Below are 20,129 nucleotides of genomic sequence, written 5' to 3'. Positions count from 1 at the left end.
TAAGTGGAGAGAGTAAATAGTGAACTAAACACATGTACAGATTTGTCAAAGAGAAAACTTAATCAATTAAAAATAAGTAAATAAAAAGGTACCATGTGTGTTGTATCCATTCCTCAGTTGCGAATTCTGTTTAGCCCTGTATCTCATTTTCCAATAGTGTTATTTGGTTCTCTAGATTCTAACTTTTCAAGTTCTTTGCATATTTTTGATATTAGCCTGCTATTGGATGTAGGATTGGTAAAGATCTTTTCCCAATCTGCTGGTTACCATTTTGTCCTGAGGACCAGGAAAAATTCAGACCCCCCTAGCAAACATAGTAGAGCCAAAAATGTAGGTTAGCTAGTTCAGTGACTCTGCTCCAGGAATTAGCTGACCATAAAGTTAGATTAAAATCTTAAAGAACAATCTTGAGAAACAGGAGCTACTCCTGTGATTTTTCACTGGTATTCTCGACATTTTCCAGTGACGCTGTACCTACCCCCTTGGGTTGTGGCTTCTTCCTTTAAATACCCCTTCTTTCAGCTACTCGGGGTCGAACTCCTCTACCCCTGCATGGGATACGAGTCTCGACCCCAGTGCACTGCTTCCTATCAATAAACATCGTGTGATTACAGCAAAAAAAAAAATGCATATCAGAGTTAAAGATGGCCCAAGGTTTATTGTTTGAAATCTGCAGCATTCCAATCTCACAGCATTGAACTTCTAATTAGCCATCCTTATTTGCTGAGGCTTCTTGTCAAGAACTTTGCATCACAACGTGGAAGTAGAAGGGAAATTGTGTGGGGATTGAAGCAGCTAATGAGAGAGAAGAGGATGAGGAAAGTACCAGGAGATGTGGAGGGTTATGCCCAAAGTTTTTTTTAAATGTCCTTGTATTGTTCTTCATAACAAAAAATTAAATTAGAAACATTAAAGTATCCAAACTAGAGGTTGATAAGCACATTTTTTCTCATGCTAGGTTTCTAGTTGATATCTAATCCTTAGACACTACATTGTTCACACAGTCCATACAGGCACTGAAGGCACAGGCTACATAGAAAATAATAGAGCAATAGGTAATCCTGACACGTTGGATCTATAGGAAAAGCCAAAGCGACTCTCATCAGGTAATTCTCCCTCTCAGTGCCGACTGTGAATTTGTGTGAATATGCCACTGGTTGCTGATGGGTATTAGGGGATAGAACCCTCTGACCTGACTGATCAAAACAATCTTAACACTTACGTTGTTTGATTAGATTGAGTGCAGGGGCCAATATTTGAGAATATTGGTGAATAATAGCATTGAACAGATTCCGATTTTCTGGATATTTCAAGCAGAACATAAAACTCTGTCTCCAGGGTCATTTTCTTCATTTCATCAACAGAAGGTGTCACAGTCGATTGCTGTGTTCTTGTACCAGCATATAAACTCGAAGGCAGCTATCCCAGGGCACATTAAATATAGAAAGGCTGAGTCATTCTGTTTTCAAGGAAACATATGGAGATCTTTGCTTCCTAATAAAGAAAACAATGGGGTGGAGGCAGCCACGGTGGGATTAACATGCATCACAGAGCTACAGCACTCAGGAAACAGCCTGAAATGTGTGGCAGTTTTAGATTGTTAACTTTCAAATATAGAGGCATCTTGGAGGGGAAGACACTTCTCACAAGTATTTCCAACATACTCAATTCTTCATTGGTCTCAAAAGTTCCAATGAGCTTTAAAATAAATATTGCATTTTCCCTATCTGACAGAAAGTCTAGTCCTCCACATACTAGCTTTGCTTACTCATAACCATTCTTCATTCTCTGTAACCTCAAAAGAAATTTGACAAGGAATGTGCCTGATCTCAGTTCTTCATCTGAGTCTTCAAAGTCAATCTTATATGGGTGAGGGCATTTTAGCTCTTTCATTGACAACTTCATTTGGAAATAAGGCAGAAAAGGACAAAATAAGTACACGACTGTTTTTTGGGAGGTGGGGGTGATGGGGTGATAGGTTGTAACATAGTCTAAAAGGAAGGAAACTCTTAAAATTTGTGATAGGTTTTCCATTGCGTAAATGAACCACATTTTTCTCTATCTATTCTTCGGTTGGGGGTCATCTGGGTTGTTCTCAGCTTCTGGCTATTACAAATAAGTCTGCTATAAACATAGTGGAGCATGTGTCCTTATGCTATGACAGAGCATCTTTTAGGTGTACTCTCAGGAGCTGTATAGCTGGGTCCTCAAGTAAAGCTATTTTCAATTTTCTGAAAAACCATTAGATTGATTTCCAGAGTGGTTATACTGGTTTGTACTCCCAAATGTGGTTTATTTACACAATGGAATACTATTCCACTATTAAAAACGAGGACATCATGTATTTTGCAGGCAAATGGGTGGAAATGAAAGTATCATCATGAGTGAGGTAACTCAGACCCAAAAGGACATGAATGGTATGCACTCACTGATAAGTGGATATTAGCCAAGAAGTTCAGAATACCCATCATACAACTCCCAGGGTTTAGGAAACTTAACAAGAAGGAAGGCCCAAATGTGAGTACCTGAAACCTACTTAGAAGGAGGACAAAATAATCATGGAAAGCAGAAGGAGAAAAGAAATTGGGTGGGGAAGGGGAAGAGGGAGGGAAAAAGAAGGAGCAGGATCAAGTATAGAGAGAGACAGGAGGGATGGCAAGTGGCCCAGGAGAATGAATTGAAATATGTAGCTGGAGGCTAGGTTGGGGGCAGGGCAAAAGTCCCAGAGACCTGGGTTTTGAGAGGCTACCAGGACTCAATGGTGATGACATTAACTGAAATGTCCAACAGTGGGAAGATAGACCTAGAAGAGACCACCTCCAGTAGATAGACATGGACCCCAGTTGAGGCAGGGAGTCACCTACCCATCTTCAAAAATTTTAACCCAGAATTGTTTCTGTCTAAAGAAAGTGCAGGGACAAAAATGGAACAGAGAATGGAAAGAAGGTCACCTAGTGACCGGCCTAACTTGGGATCCATCCCTTGCCTGCACACCATATCCTGACACTGTTACTGAGGCTAGTTTGTGCACCCAGACAGGAACCTGGCAAGACTCTACCTCTGAGAGACTCTACCAGCAGCTGACTGAGACAAATTCAAATCCTTACAGCCAACCATTGGCTTGAAGTCGAAGACCAAGATGAAGGAGTCAGAGGAAGGACTGAAGAAGCTGAAGGGGAGTAACCCCACAGGAAGAAACACAGTGTCAAAGACTAAGTAACCCACCAAAGAGTGTACAAGGTTTGTGGCCCCGGGCACAGGCATGGGCTGCCTTATATGGCTCAGTGGGAGAGGATGTGCTTAACCCTTTTGAAAGTTGATGCCCCGGGAAGAGGAATGTTAGTAGGAATGGGGTGTACATAAGTGGGCAGGTGGGGGAGCACCCTTTCAGGAAGGATGAGGGATGGGATGAAGACCTGGGAAGAGAAGACCAAGAAGGGGGGCAACTTTAGGAATGTAAATAAATAAAGTAATTTAATAATAATAAAAACGTTAACACTGATGGCTTGTGCTCTAAGGTCAAGAATCGATAAATGGGACCTCCTAAAACTGCAAAGCTTTTCTGTAAGGCAAAGGACACTGTCAATAGGACAAAATGGCAATCAACAGATTTGGAAAAGATCTTTACCAATCCTACATCTGATAGAGGGCAAATATCCAAAATATACAAAGAACTCAGGAAGTTAGACTCTAGAGAATCAAATAACCCCATTAAAAATGTGGTACAGAGCTAAACAAAGAATTCTCAGATGAGGAATATTGAATGGCTGAAAAGCACCTAAAGAAATGTATATACCAAAACTAGATAATATCTATGAGACCAAGCAGTACATTATGACAGGAGCCTGATATAACTGTCTCCTGAGAGGCTCAGCCAGAGCATGAAAAATACAGAGACAAATGCTAGCAGCAAACCATTGAACTGAGACAGGGTCCCCACTGGAGGAATTAGAGAAAGGATTGAGGGAGCTGAAGGAGCTTGCAACCCCATAAGAACAATACCAACCAACCAGAAGCCACAGGGACTAAACCACTACCCAAAGACTACACATGGACAGACCCATGCCTACAGCTGCATATTTAACAGAGGATGGCCTTGTTGGGCACCCATGGGAGGAGAAGCCCTTGGTGCTGCACTGGCTGGACCCCCCCTGTTCAGGGGAATGTTGGAGGGAAGGAAATGGGGGATGGTTGGCGAGGGGAATAGAAGAAGGGGTGAGGGATGGGATAGGGGACTTATGACCAGGAAATCAGGAAAGAGAATAACATTTTAAATGTAATGAAAAATATCCAAAAAAATTTGACAGGGATCCTAATGCACTGGGAGAAATGTGTCTCTGATAGGCATCATTTTGTGTGAATATCTGTTTACTTCTCAAACCTAGCTATGTATATTTTGGGGTTATCTTGAAGACTCATTTAATCAGGAGACACAGGCTTTTAAGATATAAAATGTCATACATCTTGTTGTCATTTGAGGTTGACTGTTTTTGTATAATTTAGAAAACATAATCTGGCTACCATTTGATTATTTGACTTAATAGAGTCATGTTCACTCTAAAGAAGGGAAAGATCTGAATGTGTCACCAAGCTTCCAAGGGCCTCTAATTTGCTGTACTTTGGATTTTTAAAAATATAAATAGCAACATAATGATATTGGTTGTATACAGTTAATATTTTTAATAACTTACTTTAACTGATTAATTCTGTTCTTTGAAAATTTCATAAATGTATATATTGTTTTATAATATTTTTCCTCCATTGTCATACTAACCTTCCCTCAGTCATGCCTCCTTCTTTCCCAGGTTCGTGACTTTTGATTTGTTTTGTGACTCATTTAGTTTAATCAGGACAACAGAAAGAAGTGTATTTGTTTTGGCTTTAGTATAGATCCTTCCTCCTTATCAGTTATTGTTTAGGGAGCTGCAAAGGCCCTGCAGACAACACAGAACTATTGCCAGGGCTCTTGGTCATCCACCATAACTAGATGTGTAAGATCCTATTGGTAAAGACAACACAGATTTTTGTTGCACGGCATAGAGAAATCAACCTGGAACTGACTAAGAAACTTTCTCACTACTCAGTGAGCAGTAGCTTTCAGGTTGCTCCAGGTGTTATGAAAGACAATAGGGCAGAAAGGACACTGATGGTCTTACTCAGCATAAGATTATTCATGTTCATTACTGTCCTGTCAGGCAAGATGCGCCCACTGATCTAATGGTGGGTATGACTGTTACTACAGCAACCAGTCACTTTCTGATTGGACTTTAAGATTGGACTTCAGAGCAAGGGATATATGCCAAATACTATAAATCTAGCCCAAAGCCCATAGGCATGTTTGAGGAGGCCATAGGTACCATAGTCATGCAGAATACCAAATTATTAGGGCCTGAAAAGAACTCCACATGTTATATAAAAGTTAAAACATTGAAAGTACAGAACAAAGAAAGAGATATAGAAAGGTGAAATGAAAAAGGGCCTAATCATACACAAGGTCAAGCCAGTTAGAACACCTGGTTATTCAATCGGAACTCTTGAAGCCAATAGGACTTGAAAGATATATTTCAAATTATGTAAGGCCACAGCTGTCCAGTTACTTTTATACCCAGCAAAACTGTAAAATTGAATAATATGTATAAACTTTGTTAATAAGAACCTACTAAAGAAATTTTTGATTACTATGATAATGTCTTAGGGTTTTCATTGATGTGCTAAAACCCCATGACCAAAAGCAACTTGTAGAGGAAAAGGTGTATTTTGCTTATTATTCTTCCATATGACTGCCCACTCTTGAAGGAAATCGGGGCAGGGACTCAAGCGGGGCAGGAACCTTGAGGCAGGAATTGATTTAGACACCAGGGGAAGTACTTTGTCCTAGATCGATCCTTGTGTCATGCTCAGCTTTTCTTATAGCATGCACAACCACCAGCTGAGGGATGGCAATGCTGGCCCCTCCCACATCAATTATTATTTGAGAAAATATATCACACACTTGCCCACAATCCAATCTGGTATGACATTTTTTTTCTTAACTGAAATTCCCTCTTCAAAGTCAAGTTGGTGTAAACTTAGCAGCCCAGGGAGCTCTACCTGGCATCTGGAGAGAAAAAGTTAGACTTAAAGACAGATATTAGATAGAAAGTCACATTAACTCCAACAGAGCAACAGTGGCTGATCCAGCCTCATTGAGGGACAGGTCATTTGGATAAAAAAATTAGAGAATATCTATTATGAAGATTACAAATAGGTCAAATGGATCTACTAGACATCTGTGAAGCCCTCCACCCAGAGACTCAAGAATACTTTTCAGCAGCTCATAGAATTTTTTCACTCTAAAATGAATCAACATTAGGATATGAAACAAGTCTCAGCAAAAGAAAATTGAAACAGCTCCTTGTATTCTATCTGGCCACAAAAATCCTGGAAATGAACATCAAGAAAAACTATGGAAAATGCATGATCTCACAGAGAATGAGAAGAAAGAAGGCAGTAATGAAGTCAGAACAGTCTAGATGAGTATAAGGTAAATGTATTTTCAGTACATTGGTGAAAACATCAGGTGTTAATCAAAGGAGAGGAATCTTTTTCAAATATTAGTTGATGGTTTTATTACAATTTTTAGAAGGTAGAAGCTAGTAATCTATTAAGTTAATATATTCCAAAATGCTTTATCTGGTAGTTACATGGATATTAGATCAGACAAGAGATGAGCAATAAAAATCTGCTATAGAAACTAAAGATATATCAAGATAATTTGGAGCTGATCTTCAACAGCTGTGATCTAGTCAGCCATTGTAGAGTCATAACATTGATATGGTTTCTCTTTTTAGTTGATAATTCCTTCCCTCCTTTTCTCCTTCCTTCCTTTCTTTTATATTTTTTTACTCCTTCCCTTTTTTATCTCTCTATAATTTTATTTGTTTGCTCTTCCTTATTGAATGATTAAAACTACTGTTTGAGGATGGGTAGCAATCGTGAATGCCTTTTAAACTGGTCCAACCTAACCAACCAAAAATTCTATTTCTCTTTAAAACCAAAAGATAAGCCACAAAATTTTAAGGCTTATAGTGGAAACCCTTGTGAATGAATAATATACACTATATTAATATATTTATATGAAAATGTATGTATATATATTCATAACTAGTATTCTTTAATGAAATAGGCAATGCTTCCCCCTTTCTTCACTTTTCAGAATCATAATTCAAAATAATAGGACCTCAAAAAAGGAAGCACAAGAACATAGACCCTGAAACATGGAAGAATCGGGGATTAAAGTTGGAATATAAAGAATGGTTGTTAAAACAGAAATGATCACAAAACATCATTTTCTTGATGGCAAATTAACCCACCTGCACACCCATAACTACTGGTTTTAGCAGATCACCTACACCAGTCCTCAGCTATAACAACATCCTAGTTCAGTTCCTACTGAGAAATATGGGTGGAAAAGCCATAAGTCATGCATACTGAAGAAAGAAACAAATAGTTGTTTGCAGTGGACTTTTAAGACCTGGGCCTGGTACATATTCTTGACCTAGCCTTGCCCTTTTATTCTTGTGAGGCTTACTGTTCAGTGACCCAGAGTCCATTTCTCTCTAACTTTAGATGAACACTGTCAAGACCCCCTTTGAAGCAGACCATTAATTAATGGTCAACCTAGTGTGTCACCTGAATGGTTTAAAAAATATTTTACAGCTTTTGAGGAGAAATCTAGCAAGCAAGAAGGGGAAATCATTTAGGGGTTACTGAATTTCATCAAAATACTAGGTCTACCTCTTAAAGGTCAAACCCAGCTCTGCTATAGTAACTAACTATATAGTATAATATAGTATATAGTATAGCACACTAACATAACAAATGAATATTATCATAAACTTTATGATATTTATAAATTTACTTTTTAAATTTACTACATTATATTGTAAATAAACTACAAATGAGCTCTTCCAGTTTAAATTTTATAATTTTATTGTATTTGTATTGAGTTTTGTGCCTGTGCAGATATCTGTCCACCATGTGCATGCCTACTACTGAGGCCAGAAGAGAAATCAGATCAGCTGCAACTGGACTTACAGAAGGTTGTGAGCCACTAGGTGGGTTCTGGGAATTGAGCTCTGGTCCTCTGGAAGAGTAGTAAGCACTCTTAACCAGTCAGCCATCTCTTCAGCCTTCACAAATGAACTCTTTATGTCAACATGGATGTCAGTTTCTAAAAGCAGCTTAAAATTTTGCTTCTGAGAAAAGCAGTAAATCCATTAAATTAGAAAGCTTGAGAAGAACAATAGTATAATTGCTGACATTCATCTGCATTTAGCTCATGTATGGAAAAATCACATTTTTTTTCCTGGAGAGGATAATGATATTAAAAGGAATAATAAGGTATATACAGTATTAGGGTGTTGTGGTTTGCCCTGCAGTTATCTGTATTTTGATGCTAATTCCACTGCCCCAAGGACAGCTGCCTAGTCTAGGACTCAGAACTCAGGTGACTTCACCAGAACCTTCTCCCCATTGAATTTGTAAAGTACAGGTGAGGGGCAGGTACAGGATAGAAGGAGGCCTGTCATTGGAGGAGAAGGAAGGATGGGCAGGAGAGAAGTTTGAAGGAAGAGGAGGAGACTAGGAGAGAAAGGAAGAAACAGGAGGGAGAGAGAAGCCATGGCAGGACGATGGAGGCTGACATTAAGATTCCGCTCTGTGTATTTACAGGTTGTTATTAATGTTCTTAGGGGATGGATGGTACCGGGCTTTGTATGTTTAAGTGGGCAATTATATCTTATCAATTGGGTCAAAGATTATTGTGTTGTGTGTTCTTTTATGTGAGGGTTTGAGTGTAGGAAAGTGTGCGGTGGCTGGAGACACTGGGCCACCGTGGAGTTGGGATGTGTTTATGCCAAGATATCTAGAAGATATCTTGGAGCACTGTGGTGCTGGACCCAGCAAGGTAAAAGACAACAATACTTTTTTTATTTTTTATATTTTTACAACAACACCATGGCAGTATCCCTATACTTAAACTCTTTCAAGTCAGGACCTATTTGTTTGTTTGATAACAACAAGTTATACAATAATTTATCTTCCAAATGTGGATAGTCCAATCAATGCCAAAGGCTTTGAAAGGTTATCATGTGCTTAAGAGATGGCTTGGTGAGCATGGGCTCGCTGTTCAAGTATGAGCATGTGAATTTGTATCCTCAGTGTCTATGAAAAGGCCAGGCACAACAGAGTGCCTCTGTAATCCCAGTGATGAGGGGAAGAGGAAGGTTGATTTTTGGCAGATCTGAGAGCAGTCAGTGTAGCCAAGGTGGTAACATTGCAAATTCTAAGTTCAGTGAGAGACTGTATATCAAAAAATTTAAAAAGTAAGATAGAGGACATCCTAATGCCAGCCTTTGGCCATTCATCAAAGGAATGAGTGTGCTCACCCTCTCTCTCTCTCTCTCTCTCTCTCTCTCTCTCTCTCTCTCTCTCTCTCTCTCACACACACACACACAAGATTTCATCCTTATTTTAAATGCTCATAGTGCTAAAAGTGTAGATTTTACATGTGTTGAGAATGTAGTGGGGTTTTTTTTGTTTAAAAGTAATTTTGTTCGAACATATATGTATGTTCATATTTTAATATTATTAAAGATTTACAGCCACAAAGTTATTGATAAAGTATTGTTGATTATGGTTACAGATGAGATTTTGAAAGTTTTAAGAGTAATGTTAGGAACCAAATATGTAGAAATATATTGAATACAAACTATACCAATATCTTTAAGCAGACAGAGGAAACAACATCAGAAGGGAAGAAAAAAATGGTTTACAAGAAGGATAGAAGAGAAGAGAGTTGTGTTTTCAATCAAAGGAAGTATATGACTTTATATAGTGTAAAAGTATAAAGATGCATATTTGTTATATAGGAGTAATCTTTTTCCATGTTCCAATCTAAGAAGAAGGAAGAGAAAAAGGAATGAAGGAAGGAAGACAAAAAGAAAGAAAACCCCGATGAAAGTATGGGAGTAGGAGGAACACTCAAATCGCAACTGTATAAGAAGACCAATACACAGATGCCAGCAAGTCCCAGGCTTCCTCCTTGTCTTTCCCTCCCCGCCCCCATCTCTTCCCACTTTTCTCTCTTGTGTCACACATTCCTCTTCATATTTGACCCAAACATCACTTGTGTGCCTCTCTCTGTGTGTGTGTGTGTGTGTGTGTGTGTGTGTGTGTGTGTTTATTTGTGTGAGTACAGGTACCCATGGGGTCCAGAAAAGCAGTAATGGACCCCCTGGAACTGAAGTGACATATTCTTGAAATCACCCTTAGCACCCGATTTGTCTCTCTATCTCTGAGATATATAATTATATAAAATAAAAATATTTATGAATATTCATTTGTCAATATTTATTATTTATTATATTATATATATATTCTTTATAAAAATTATAAACTGTGTCTGGTAATACACCTTGTTACCACTTGAGTACATCTCCAGAACCCACACGATAAAAAGAAAGAACTGACTCCCACAAGTTGCCCCTTTGACCTCTATGCTGGTGGCAGATATGTACCCCTAACACACACAGTAGGAATATGTTTTTCTTAAGCCCAGTGAAAATGAGCAAAAATTAAACTTCTTGCTTACTAATGCCCATGCTTACAGCCACACTGCATAACTGAATCAGTCCTTAGCGTTCTGTATACAGTTAGAGTTTTTAGAAAGGGAAACATAGTCAAGTGAAGGAAACCTACTATTCATTTTTACTCAGATAAGTATGCATAGGGAAAAATAACCCAGGTAAGACAGCAACACTGAACTGCAATTCCAGACAGAAGCAGCAGCCAAAGGAAGGGGCAAGGAGCCTTAACAAGTCACAGGAGACGCTCTGGGTTTGTTTATTGAGAAGGCCTGCAAGTTGCTTAAATGACACACAGTTATCGAACACCCTAATGTCTTAACAGTAGAACATTGGTACTACCCTAGTCCCCATTTTTAGGGCTATCTGAAGCCTAGGGGCTAGTAAGAAACTTCCCAGTCTTCATTAGGAAATGGGTCTGTATAGTTAAGGCACCTAGATCTTCTTCTAATTGATTTAATTGACATTATCTAGAGAAAAAGGAAAAAAATTGCACGATGCCCTGAGCCATATAGACTTAGGAATTCATCCAGAAAATAGCTGTGATAATAAAGTTTGCCTATGCAGAGTTGAAAGTCAGCATTGATTAAGCAATTCCAAGTGGCTACTTACAATTAAGAAGTCTCATCTCGCTGAATCCTAAGAGGCCCTGGGAGAATAAAGAGAAATAAAGGAACATACAGATGAAATATATTTTACTAAGGTATTGTACACTTCATTTGTTTTAGAAAATTAAAGTTTAATCTAATTTAAGACAAACTGTGAGCGACGGTGAATGGACTGAGAGGTGTGTGTGAGTCATGATTATGGTGTTTGGAAAACATTGATGGTATTGATTGCACACCAAGCACATTGGGGCATCATACATGAAGAGATATTTTTGTGTCTGTTTCATAAAACTTTGGACCTGAGACTCAGTTTAACAGCCCTGTGTAGAGCCACCAGAGGGAGAGAACATTTACAGAGTGTCTATTTTGTGCACTGATATAAGAACTAAATTGAAACAATATTGTGCATTCAATACTATATTCCTGTCAATATAATGCTCAGAAATACAAAATGCCATATAAAAGAAGAAAGATGGAAATTAACCCTTTTACCTTTAGGGCTTTACAATGCTGTTATTATGTCTGTCAGGCAGGGGACATGTGCGCCATAGTGGCACAGCCACATCCACTGGAAACGGAAAGTCATGAAGAACACAACTGTTTGACACAGTCCCTGCTAAGTTGAGCCAAATGCTAAAATCACTGTCTTTCCATCATTCACTTTGGGGTTTTGTTCTCTGAGTGTTGCATTCCTGGAGACTACCTGCATTATGGTCCATTTTATCTCTTCTTGAGAAAATAATGTCTGAGTCTTCATAGGAAAATCCTGAACTTGATTATATCTGGACTTATTTGGAAGTCTTCCGTATACCCTGGAGGTCATTAAGTCCAGATAAGCACATAGCTACATGAGATCTTTACTTCAGGAATCTTCTTGATGCATCTGCCTTTGAGAAAACTCAAAGGGCATAATTGGTGCAGGATAAATATAGAAAATTGACAGAGTGACTGGCCAGGAGAATAGGTTACAGATTCAAGGTCCCCTTTTACTATATGCTTGGGGCTGTCTGAAAATGTAATTTAAGGATAGAGTGTTAGAAGCCATCTCTGGAGGTTTGGTTCTCTCTTGAAGGTAGCCAAGGGAGAAGAGCATCAGCAAGGACAAGACTTGGTCTTGTGGGAGATTAGTTTATTTTCTATAATAACAGGTACCTATCTTGACTTTAAGTTACTCTGAGGCCAGAAGCTGCAGTTCTCTGCACCCATTGACACTTGCTGCTAACAATGAGGGGATTAGGTAAAGGGTTATTGCCTTTGCTCCCTTCTTCCATCAGTCAAATATCCAACCATTTTATTTCTTTTCTCTGGCCCTATTATACCTTCTTAGACAAAAAGTTCATTAGAAAATTAACTTATAAATAAAATGTTACCTAAAATTGGAGTTACAGGAGGATATCAATAACAAGTTCAAAGCAGGGTTTTAAAGTACAAGCTTGTTATAAGTTCAAAGCAACAGTTTTTCATGGCCTTGTACACCTGTGGCTTCATCCTTGGACCTAAATGTTTTTCCTTGAAAAACAAATATGTCCCTGCATCCATTCCCACAACACCCAGAGGAAGCCATCACCCAGATTCTCTAACACATCCAGGGTTAAAGGTGAGGAGGATACAACATCTGTCTCAATACCCGGAGTGATTCGGTTCCCCAGGATCCAGGAATGTAGGAACCCTTGCCCAACCAGCATCTCGGGTCCTTTCCGGTCTGAACTTGTGCCCTGAGCAGACCTTGGGCGATGGTTCCACACCTATTCCCACAACACCCAGAGGAAGTCCATCACCAAGGTGCTCTAACAAGCCTAGGATCACAGTATCACAGTATCACAGTATCACAGGAACATAAGAACACAGGAACACAGGAACACAGGAACACAGGAACACAGGAACATAGAAACACAGGAACACAGGAACACAGGAACACAGGAACACAGGTACACTAACAGGTCCAGAATCATAGGAGCACAGGATCACAGAATAAGCTTGACTCCCAGGAGATCAGACATAACCCAAGGGCACTGGAGCTCCAACATATTCAAGGTCACAATTGAAGCCACAATTACTTTTTGAATACCCAGCATAACTGGGACCCATATAGGAACCAGGGAAACACAAACCCTTGCCCACCCAGAGGCATGGATTCCTTTCATGTGCTCAGAGCAAACTCAGGGTTCTGGCGTCCCCCTACCTGCTCCTGAAACACCCAGAGAAAGCTTGACTTCCAGGAGTTCTGACACAAAAGGACCTCAGAGGCTTGGTCACACCAGCACTTCAGTATCTCAGAGGCAGCTTGATTCCCAGGAGCTCGGACAAACTCAGGGTCCCAGGATCACAGGATCACAAAGACACCTGGATTCTGAGGAGTTCTGACACAACCAGGGTCACAAGAAGGACAGGCTCCAGTCATAGGCAACTAGGACAGGCATTAGAGATAACCAAATGGCATGAAAGAAATGCAAGAACAAAAGCAACCGAAACCAAGGCTACTTGGCATCATCAGAACCCAGTTCTTCCACCACAGGAAGACCTGGATACCCCATCACACCTGAAAAGCAAGATTCAGAGATAAAATCCTATCTCATGATGATGATAGAGAACTTTAAGAAGGATATGAATAACTCTCTCAAAGAACTAAAGGAAGATACAATGAAACAGGTAAAGGAATTGAAGAAAATCATCCAGAATGTAAAAATGGAAATAGAAATAATAAAGAAATTATAAAAGAAGAAGACCCTGGAGATAGATAACATAGAAAAGAGATTAGGAACCATAGATGCAAGCATCACCAACACAATACAAGAGGAGAGAGAATCTCAGGGGCAGAAAATACCATAGAAAACATTGACACAACAATCAAAGAAAATGCAAAATGCAAAATGCAAAAAGCTCCCAACTCAAAACATCTAGGAAATCCAGAACCAGTGAGAAGACCAAACCTGAGAATAATAGGTATAGAAGAGAGGGAAGATTCCCAACTTAAAGGGCCAGTAAATAGCTTCAATAAAATTATAGAAGAAAACTTCCCTAACCTAAAGAAAGAGATGCCCATGAATATGCATGAAGCCTACAGAACTCAAGATAGACTGGACCAGAAAATAAGTTACTTCCATCACATAACAGTCAAAACACAAAACTCACAAAATAAAGAAAGAATAATAAAAGCAGTAAGGGAAAAAGGTTAAGTAACATATGAAGGCAATCCTATCAGAATTACACCTAACTTCTCACCAGAGACTATGAAAGCCAGAAGATCCTGGGTAGATGTCATACAGACCCTATGCCCTAAGAGAACACAAATGCCAGCCCCAGCCCAGGCTACTATATCCAGAAAAAGTCTCAATTACTATAGATGGAGAAACCAAAATATTCCATGACAAAACAAATTTACACAATATCTTTCCACAAGTCCAGCCCTACAAAGGATAATAGATGGAAATCTCCAAAACAAAGAGGAAAACTACACCCTAGGAAAAGCAAGAAAGTAATCTTCTTGCAACAAACCCAAAAGAAGATAGCCACAAAAACATAATTCTACTTCAAACAACAAAAATAACAGGAAAATAATCACTGCTCCCTAATATCTCTCAACATTAATGGACACAATTCCCTAGTAAAAAGACATAGACCCAGCATTTTGCTGTATACAGGAAATGAAGAACTATTCAGCCATTAAAACAATGACTTCATTAAATTCATAGGCAAATGCATGGGACTAGAAAATATCACCCTGAGTGAGGTAATCCAACCACAAAAGAACACACATGGTGTGCACTCACTGATAAGTGGATATCAGCCCCAAGCTCAGAATACCCAAGATACAATCCACAGACCACATGAAGCTCAAGAAGTTGGAAGACCAAAAAGTGGATGCTTCAGTCCTTCTTAGAACGGAGAAGAAAATATTCACAGGAGGAAATACAGAGTCAAAATTTGGAACAGAGACTGAGGGAAAGGTCATCCGGAGACAGCTACAAATGGGGATCCATCCCATATACAGTCACCAAACCCAGACAATATTGCTGATGCCAAAAAGTGCTAGCTGACAGGAGCCTGATATAGCTGTCTCCTGAGAGGCTCTGCCAGAACATGACAAATACAGAGGCAGGTGCTTGCTGCTAACCATTGAACTGAAAACAGGGTCCCTCCTGGAGGAGTTAGAGAAAGGACTGAAGGAGCCGAAGGAGTTTTCAACCCCATAGGAAGAACAACAATATCAACCAACCAGACTCCCCAGAGCTCCCAGAGATTAAACCACTAATCAAAGAGTACACATGGAGGGACCCATGGCTCCACCTGCATATGTAGCAGAGGATGGCCTTATTGGGCATCAATGACAGGAGAGGCCCTTGGCCTTGTGAAGGCTCAAAGCTCCTTTGTAACGGAATACCAGGGCGGGGAGATCAGATAGAGTGGATGGGTAGGGGAACACGTTCATAGAGGCCGTATGGGGGAAGGAATAGGTGGATTCCAGAGGCAAAATTAGGTAGGAGATAACATTTGAAATATAAGTAAAGAAAATATCCAATAAGAAAAAAGAAGAAAATCAAGTTTGTGCCAAGTCTATTTCTCTTTTTAGTGTAATTGTGAGAGCCCATTGTATTTCTTATTATGCAGTCTTTGCTTACTATATGAGTAGGCACATTCCATTCTTGATTCTAACTTTATTATACCTTTCTAGTATAGCAAATAAGTCCATCTCTAAAAGCTTTCTTCCTAACATTATTTCAATCAAATCAGGAATTCTATACAAATTATTAATTTATCTAAATAGCATTAATTCATGAAAGTTCATCTTTATGGTGATCTGTAGAAAAATCTGATCAACAGAATGGGCTAATGCCCAGGGATTATTATATTAATTTAATAATGACAGGAAAGGCATATGAGCTGCAAATAGTAATCCTGAGATGAAGTCTCTTTGGGACCTTGCCTCATAGAGCTCACACATTGCAGACCACGCGACAGTGGTGGACTACCTTCAGGGAAGCCAACTGATAGCTTTACCCTACCCTAGATGGCTCCTGACAATAGGGGGCTATACAGAGTGTACTCCTGGAGAAATAGAACTCAGTAAATACGATAGATTAACTAAAATAAAAAGAATGTCCACTATATAGCATAGATGATAAATGATATAGGAAGGGAGTTAGGTATTCATATTTGCTATTCATTAAAAGACTGGTTCTGATATTTTCTTTTTGTCTGGAGTGCTTTCAACCTTCAAGCACTGTCAGCCTAAAAGCAGGTTGTCAAGTAATAAATGTATTTGCTTTGGAGGAGACATTCTATAGATTCTCTAAATTGGAGTTACTGGGCTAATAATAAAAGTAAGATCTGTTCAGTTTGTAGTTTCCAATTGTGACTAAACTTGTAACCCTGGATATGTAATAAAAAATCAAACACATAATCTGTATTCCTTGTATAATTATTAGTATTTCTTTGTTCTATGAAACCTGTACAAATACAGAAGTAATTGGGTTGCTAGTCACTCAGGGCTGCAAGATTCCCCTGTCTACTGCCTGATGTCAACTCCTCTTTCTCCTCACAGACTCCTTTACTACTCAGGGGAAACCTGGTTGACAAATGGCCAGGTCAGGCCCCCAGCACCATGGTCTTTTGGTGAAAGTCAAAATCACTGTTTTGTGGACTTGGTTTTCTCCTTCCAACTTCCATGTGATCTGTGGATCAAACTCAGGTCTTTGGGCTTGCAAGGCAAGCATCTTCACATACTAAGCTTGCTGACCCAAGGACTTACCTTAACAAAGAAACGTTTAACTATGTTGGCATATGGATTCTAGACTTTAAAATTAGCTAATAAATATCTTAGTTATAATTATAAAATATAGTTATGTTGCTTGTGATTTTAGTTTTCTATAAATTATCGAGAGTAATGTGTTCTGCACCCAGAAAGAGCTCTGGTTTTCATGAGGGTTTTCCTAGTGATGAGCCACTCAGGTTTCTTCTATCTGTAATGGCTCCATCACCCTGAGCACGTGGCTTCTGCCTGCCTCTTCATACCTGTCAACCAGATGACAGAGGGGATAAGAACATGAGAGGATTCAGCACCAGGTTTAGAAGAGAAGAATACAACTTTTTGTCTAATTCCATTGGCTAAAACTGAGTCCATACCAACATTTAACTGTTGAGTGTCTGAAAAATGCCAAATTATATTCCCAAGAATAAACAAAAACCCATTCATTGATTTATAAACAAATTTCTGGATATCTTTAGAGTTGTCAACGTTTTCCATGAGTTGCACCACTAGTGCTATTGTAGAAATGGTGCAGTATATGCATTAAACATTAGTCAAGAACAGAAATGAGTTTAAAGACTGGTAATGTATTGAAACCAGGCAAATGAGTGCTAGTCTTGGATCTGACATATGCAAGCTAAGCCCTTCTCTGAATGTGAACTGCCAAATATGAATAATAACTGTACCCAAGCAAATGTGGTAAGAAGAAAATATATGATACCACATCTGGTAAATGCAAGCTTCTAAAGCACTCAACCATTTTTCTTACTTGCTTATACTCCACACTGCTGATGGAAAAGGGTTTTTTTATTAAGAAATGTTAATCGTGCTGCTCTTATGCTTGAAAGGTTTTTATAACAGAGAGACACGGATGGGTGGGTGGATGACAAAAAGAAAGGTTAATATAGACCACACGACAGTAGTGTGGTCTATAAATTATAGACTCAGGGGTCTACTATTGTGTAGAATTAATTTCACATTTCCAGCCTGATATGTAAAGATATGTAAATATACTTCATACAGTCAACTAAGGAATGCTGAAAGCAAGAAAACACAGCTTTCCTCAGGAAGAGGACATTGAACAGTTGTCCAAAATTAAATGGTCAAAACTGAAACCACATATGTACCAGTATTAACATTATACAAACTGAAATGATTGTATTTCTATATTTAGAAATGTTTATTTTATATAATATATTTATACATAAATATTATCTCATACATATGTATGTGTCTAAGTCTATATTTAACTGCTTCTATTATAACTTTTGTGTCATCTAGCACTAGTCCCACAGATTTATCCAATGGTAGTAGAGATTTTGTACACACACACACATACACACACATCTATCTTCATGGAGGAAGAACTGTGGGAGGGCCTGACTTGGGGGGAGCAGGGAGTAGTATGTAAAGTGAATAAGTACAGAAATAGAATTAAGTTTAAAAAGATAGACTGTGCTCCATTAATAGTGAGCACCGGTTTTCCAGAGCATTGTTCGACCTGGTTGGTGATAAAGCTCTGAGAAGTCATGGACATTCTCAGGTAGAATTTGAATACCTACTTTTTTTGTGAAATGTATGCAAATAATAGAAGTGCTACAATAAATCCCTTAAAATACCTTCTTGTGAAACTGACAAGAATGTAAACATACAATAATGATAAGCAACAAGCAAATAAGGTAAGTAAAACCCAAGTAAGAGTCCAAATCAGGGATCAGAGCCCAGACGCCATTCTGCACTGCAAACATCTACCAGCCCTGGACACATGGGAATTTATTTCCACATCTTTAAAAAAAATTAAAGACACAAAACCAAAACCAAAACAAAACAAATGAACAGAACTAAGAGAAGTCAGAGGCTGCAGACCCTGGGTTCTTTACAAGACTAGGAGTGCAATCTACATTCTGGAGGAGACGCTTCTGCTGGTAAATTGCTAGGCAGTAAAAGCAAGAATTACTCAGTCAATCAATGGCCACATTGTGAGAAAGAGACCAGGTCTTACAATCGTTTCGTGACTGACTTTCACTAAATGACACCTTATAGCCCACAGACAACCTCTCTCTAGACAGCAACTCTTTTCTCAGACCTTAAATAATTTCTCTAGATTAGTGTTTTGGTCCGGTGTGTATCACACTGCCACAGATGTTTCAGTACCTGAGAGCAGAAGGCATCAGCAGGATCAATACAGGTGGAAAAGAGAAGGGGAAATGGAGCAGACGACAGGGCAGGTACACGAAGTCAGAATTTACAGAGAATCAAGAAGGAGTGTTTAAAAAAGAAAATGAAACAAGCATGTACAAAAGTCTGGCATGGTAAAGAAGCCGCACTGCCACAGTCTGCATGGGAAAGACACTCAGCTTCAAAAGTAGGGGAAAGGCTACTGGGCACGGTGGTGCATGCCGATGACGTCAGCCCTAAGGGGCAGAGGCAGGAGGCCAGCCATTTACAGCTCAGCTTGGACTGGAACACAAGACCCAAATAAATAAATGCATTGAAAGAAATAAAGTGCAAATTCAAATAAAATATTTTTATCATTGGTTTTGGAAAACTTTCTGGTACTAGGGGATGAATAGGCTGCGAGCAGTTGAGTAATTTCTACTCCTCCAGGCTATCTGAGTTCACTTACCAACACCCTTGTGAGATAGCTCGAACTCTAGGGAATCTGAGACCCTGCTCTAGCCTCTGTGGGAACATGCATACATTACACTACACACACACACACACACACACACACACACACACACACACACACACACACACACACACACACACACACATGACACATACACATAAATACATACATAAACAAACACAGGATCACACACTCATTCATTCACGCGCACACACACACACATGCACACACACACACACATACATGAACACACACAATTGAAATCTTAATATATCACTAAAGATGTCTGGTGACTTAGACTTCTCAGGCCTTCTTGGGGGTGATAAACACTGTTACTTTTTGATGGTCACGCTAATATTTCCTAAAATTCAAAATCCACAATACACATGTCCTATGTATAAACAGTTTTTCTTCTAAATTTTTTTCTTTGTATACTTACCAAAGTGATCCATATAATTATATAGATGGTCATCACGTTATTGTATATAAAAGACAAAAGTAGAATAATTGAGCTCTTC

General features: G+C 39.0%; 1 long non-coding RNA gene across 1 annotated transcript in view; it reads right to left on the bottom strand.

The window, feature by feature from the left end:
• The window catches only part of LOC116886433, a 42,544-nt gene that overhangs the window by 14,837 nt on the left and 7,578 nt on the right, over positions 1 to 20,129 (bottom strand). The window contains exon 3 of the long non-coding RNA XR_004386105.1: positions 11,238 to 11,274. This is a non-coding gene — a long non-coding RNA (uncharacterized LOC116886433). The remainder of the gene's footprint in view (positions 1 to 11,237; positions 11,275 to 20,129) is intronic.

The sequence above is a fragment of the Rattus rattus genome, chromosome 17, assembly GCF_011064425.1.
Source record: "Rattus rattus isolate New Zealand chromosome 17, Rrattus_CSIRO_v1, whole genome shotgun sequence".
Lineage (NCBI taxonomy): Eukaryota > Metazoa > Chordata > Mammalia > Rodentia > Muridae > Rattus > Rattus rattus.
This window is presented reverse-complemented; position numbering and strand designations above follow the sequence as displayed.